The sequence below is a fragment of the Diabrotica virgifera genome, chromosome 10 (assembly GCF_917563875.1).
Source record: "Diabrotica virgifera virgifera chromosome 10, PGI_DIABVI_V3a".
NCBI lineage: Eukaryota > Metazoa > Arthropoda > Insecta > Coleoptera > Chrysomelidae > Diabrotica > Diabrotica virgifera.
Genome location: NC_065452.1, coordinates 72,385,208 through 72,391,207, shown reverse-complemented (window position 1 = coordinate 72,391,207; position 6,000 = coordinate 72,385,208).

Genomic DNA, 6,000 nt, shown 5'->3' with positions numbered 1-6,000 from the left:
GCCTTTATGCCAGACTTTATCAAATGCCTGACTTACGTCCAGAAATACCGCCGAGCAGTACCTATTATTTTCAAAGTCCTCGTTGATTCTCTCTACAATTCTATGTACCTGTTGTATTGTTGAATGTTGTTTTATAAACCCAAATTGGTGTGGTGGTATTAGTTTTTTGTTTTCTATTATAGGCATTAGCTTAGTAAGTGTCAGCTTTTCAAAAACTTTGGATACCACTGGAAGAAGACTAACAGGACGGTAGGACTGTACATTTTCTGGTTCTTTTCCTGGCTTTAGTATCATTGTTATTTGTGCTAGTTTCCACTGTGATGGGAAATGACCTAGTCTCATTATAGAGTTAAATAACTGTGTCAGAAATTGGAAGCCTTTCTCTGGGAGTTGCTGAAGAGTTTTTCCTGTAATCAGGTCGTATCCTGGAGCTTTTTTTGGATCGATGTTGTGTTGTATAATATTTTTTACCTCATTTTTTGTGAATCTTTTTTCAGGAAGTTCTAGTTGATAAGGTTTTGTGAGTATCGAAATAATTTCTTCTTCAGTTTGTAGTGAGTAATTTCCCTCATTTGGTGTAAAGACTTTTTTAAGGTGTGTCGCAAATGTTTCGGCCTTTTCTAGAGGACTTCTCGCCCATTGTCCTGCTTGTGTTCTTAGTGGTGGGACTGTATAGTTCTGCCTTCGTTGAGTCCTTGTGGCCTTCCATAACGAGTAGTCAGTAGCTTGAGTTGCATCTAGTTTTTGTAGGTATTCCTCAAAGCTTGCATTTTTTTCTGCTATTATCAATTTTTTTAGGTCTTTTTGTGCTTTATTGAGGTTTGTTTTACTTTGAGGTGATCTTGATAATTGCCATTGTTTTCTGAGTTTTCTTTTCTCAATTATTTTTTCATGTATTGTATTGGAACAGTGTTTGTTCATATGTCGATTTGTAGGTAATGGTGTTGAGTTCCATGCTGCTTCCTGTAAAACTGTGTTAAAATGTTCTACTGCTTGTTCGATTTGTTTATCGGTCTTTAGTGGGATGTCTAAATTGATTTGATTATTTACTTGATATCTAAAATAACTCCAATTTGTTTTGTTGTTGTGTAATATACAGCTCCTTTCTATTTTTGTTATGTTTTTGCTTACAGTTATGATAACAGGTGAATGGTCAGAGGATAAATCGTAACAAGACTTTGGTTTAAAATATTTTTCATTTATTCCTCTCACTATAGCAAAATCGAGGAGATCTGGAATTTTCGCAGGGTCTGTAGGCCAGTATGTTGGCCCCCTTGTGGTTACTATGTTCAGATTATCTATTAGTATTTCTTTTTGTAGTTCACGGCCTTTGGTATTAATAAGTCTAGATCCCCACATTAGATGTTTTGAATTGTAGTCTCCGCCACAAATAAACCTAGGTCCAAGTGTATCAAAAAAGGTTTTAAATTCTGGTTGTTTAATTGAATGTTTTGGTGGACAATATATAGCTGAAAAAGTTATAGGTCCTGTCCAGTCTTCTACAACTACATTTGTGGCCTGAATATGTGCTTTTTGATAGAGAGTTGTCTGGTAATGTTTGATGTTGTTTCTTATAATGATTGCTGTCCCACCATGTGCAGTTCCATCTGGATGTGTTGTGTGATATATTTTATAGTTGTGAAATTTTATGAAACTTTTTTTCGTGAAGTGTGTTTCTGAAATCAGTATTATGTCTAATTGGTGATTAACTATAAATGCATACAACTCATGTTTGTGTTGTGTCAAGCCATTAGCATTCCATATGGCAAATTTTAGTATATTAGCCATTAGTTCATTTTTGAGACAAGTGTTGTTAATAAGTTTAGCATGGTGCTCATTTGTTCCATAAGCCCTTTCATCATATTCTTTAACTCCTGCATGTCATTTGCCTGAGTGACCATTGTAATATCTTGTTGGTTGGTATTTACCATTTGAGCATATGTAGGTCTTTGTGTTGTACTTATATTTGTTGTAGCCACTGGTAGCTGTTGGTTTTGTAGTTGATTCGGTGACTCTTTCTTTCTTAAGGTTGGAAATCTTGCTTCTTGCAGTTGTTTATGTACACTGCATCCTCTGTAATTCGCTGGGTGGTTATTACCGCAAAGTACACACTTTACTAGATCAGATCTAATTTTGTTAGGGCAATCAGCTGTTTTGTGATTTAGAGCACATTTTACACACCTGTATTGATGATAGCAGAAATTTTTTGTGTGACCATATCTTTGACATCTGGTACATTGTACTAATTCTCTTTTTAGCCTTGGGGCTTCGACATCAATTTTTGCGTTGAGTAAATATTCCATCTTATAAATTTCTTTATTATTATCTTGCATTTTTAAGTCCACAAAAAATAGTGGTAGGGGTTTTTTTGTAATTCTTTGTAGTATATTCGTTATTTGTAGAACTATATGTCCTTGGCTCTCTATTTCTTTTTTGATTTCTTGTATATTCACTGTAGGATGAAGATGGCGAATCACTACTCTAAAGGGTTTATCTTGCTTCTTACGATATGTATGATATTCGGTTTTTTTCTCATCAAGTGCTTTTATTATACTGTCGTATATTTCAATTGTTTGGGCCTGTACCTTGACTTGTTCTTCATTCAACACTCTGATTAAATGTTTATCTTTGGCTATAGTGTTTAGTAGTTCGTTTAATGGTTGGATGTTTTTAACACCGGCAATAAATATTGGTGGGGGCTTCTCTTCCTGTTTTTTTTCCTCTTCAGTATCTGCTTTTTGTGTCTCTTCATTAATTAATACATTAAATTTATTTGCTGTTGGTGTGTTGAGCCAGTAGTTATCTATTTTGGTTTGTTTAAGTTTGGAATGTTGTTCCGGACTGGTTCTCCCACGTTTTTTATTTGGAACTATTTGCCATTCTTCATCATTTGCTTTGGATGTGGATGGGGGTTGATATTGTGGTAATGTACTTTGGACTGAATACTGGTATTGAGGTTGATATAACTGCATTGGCTGGTTTGGCTGGCTTGGAGCGAAATTTTGCTGAATTTGTGATGCAGGATGTGGTCCCATTTGCATTTGTTGTGGAAAATATCCTAGTTGTTGAACTGTTAAGTTTTGGTCGCTGAGGTTCATTTGGCTAGATGTTGGACATTGAGAGTATGGAAATGGATACTGATTATATCCGTTCGACATTTTGATTTAAATATTAATATTAGTAAGAGGTGTTACCTTGATTGGTGGATTCCAAAAATAAAATTCACAACACATTTTTGACACAATCGCCAGCACTAATATTAATATACTTTATTTTTTATTATTTAATTTGTTTTGAAATAATTAATTTGGTTGATTTAAATATATAAAATCTGTTTTGTATCACTACACCAGAATTATTTTTAATATTTTAAGTCCATTAAGGTATAATTAGCTTTTATAATGACAAGTTGGAAGACTAAAATTCACCTCCAAATACCTGGTGAAAACAATATCGAAACGGAAAATATCGCAATTAACCGGGGCCTGCTTCAAGGAGACTCACTGAGTCTATTGTGGTTCTGTTTGGCTATGAACCCCCTATCAGAGCTATTAAACTTCACTGACTCAGGTTTTAGCATTAAAAACAACAATACTGTAGTAGCGAAGCTTAATCATCTGTTGTATATGGATGATTTGAAATTAATGGCTTCTACTCGAGAGAATCTAGAACAGATGCTAAAAACAGTAGAAATATTCTGTAATGATATTAATATGCACTTTGGACTAGACAAGTGCCGCGTTTTAAATATAGTCAGAGGAAAGATACAGCCCGGTGGATTCGATATGCAAAATGGCCAGAACATCGAGGCCATGGGTGAAAACGATATATATATAAATATCTTGGAGTAAAGCAGGCGCGGAAAATTGACCATAAGCAAATGAAAACTGAAATAACTACTGAGTTTATACGAAGGGTAAAACAGCTGCTTCGTTCACAGCTTAACAGTAAACATTTGTTTAAAGCACTAAACACCTACGCTTGTTCCGCGCTTAGTTATTCATTTGGTATTGTTAAGTGGACAAAAACAGATATAGAAAATCTTCAGCGAAAAGTACGAACACACCTCACAAAGGCACAAAAACACCATCCTAAAAGTACAGTAGAAAAAACAACATTACCACGGAATCTAGGAAGAAAAGTACTTATGGATATAAGTGAGCGATTAGATAAACAAATTGCTAATTTAAGAACTTATTTTCAGATGCAGCCTGAGGCATCTACTTTACATCGCGCTATATGCGCAGTAGATGACACAACACCGATCAAGGTGAGGAACCAGAAATTCGCATAAACCACCTTACTAAGGACGAAAAAGTGCGCGCCTGGGTGGGTTAACCTCTGCACGGGCGACATCCCAATGAGGTCAGCCAAGATTTTGTCGACAATATAGCGTCGAACTACTGGTTGACATCAGGAAAGATGTTTCCTGAAACGGAGGGTTCATTACTGGCCATTCAGGATCAGGTTACACCAACCAGAAATTACCTCAAATATATCATTAAAGACCCTCAGGTTCAAAACGACAGATGCCGATATGGATGTCAAGCCCAAGAAACCATCCAACACTTTACAGGTGCAAATGCCAGGCATTTGCTGCAACTGAATATAAGGAACGGCATGACGCAGTGGGAAAAATCCTTCATCAAGAGATAGCTATCAAGCTGGGACTTCTCCAAACGGACCATCTCCCGTATTATCAATACGTCCCTGAGAGTATGCTTGAGGATGGCAACTACAAGCTATACTGGGACCGCACTGTGCTCACAGACCTCACAGACCAAGCAGTGGCACATAATAAACCATATCTCATATTAGTTAATAAATTAACAAGACAAACAACACTAATTGATGTGGCGATACCTAACAACAATAATCTACGTAGTAAATTTACTGAAAAGATTGCCAAGTACAGAGATCTAGAAATTCAAATACGAAGGCAATGGAGAATGCAAAGTACTCAGACAATACCGATTATTATGTCTACTACTGGAGTGATTCCGAAGACCCTCCTCGAAAGCATAAAAAAGCTGGGTCTGAATGAACATATTTATAAGACCATGCAGAAAGCTGTACCACTCGCAACGGCCAGATGTGTACGAACATTTTTGGGAGATACACCTTCATACCAAGTCACCTAGGGCTCGATAACATGGAAAGGGTCCCACCAGAGCTCAATCCTTTTGATAACGTAGGTGTCTGGGATGAGTCAAGTTTCCCCTTAGAGCGAGTGTGAGCTGTATTGCTAAATCTGGATTTATTCAACAATAATATATACAAACTTTTTCGATATTTACATATAAAGTGAATAAATTAACCCGAAGGTCTCCGAGAGGTGTGGATACACCTGTTTCAGTAAATATGATATAAAATAATAAATAACATACTAACGTAAATAACATAAATAACATAAATAACATAAATAGCAACATAATACAATGCAATAAATAGATAGGTACGTTTTTTTTAATTGTAAATACACAGTTATGTCTTAGTAAAGAAGATATGTAGAATAAATAATATAATGGAAACAATAAAATAAATACATACTTAGTTTAAGAATAAAGCACGAATAAATAATTTTCTTTTAAAATAATTATGTCTGGCTCAATTAGTTAATCATATTTTTGAAGAATGGTGTATATACGCATGTTTTATTAAATATGATAAAAATAGTAAGCAAAATAAATCAGTTTAAACAATATAAAATTTGAAATATTGGTATAAAAAGTGGTAGTGATTCTGGAGTTTCATTTATTTTTATTTCTTTTTGTTTTTTAACTTATGTAAGTTTAAGCTACTATAATGATGTCACAAAAATTTCTTTTTTTTTATTAGAAAAAGAAGTCGCATCCACCAAAAGGTTATTAGCGACGGAACAAAATATAAATAACAAAAGTAAACAACTACAGGTTGTACAGAATGTTTATGGATTTTAGATAATTAACTTTATTGTCGCAGGCATAGTTTTGACCTAGAGCCTGTGGTAGAGCGTTTGGG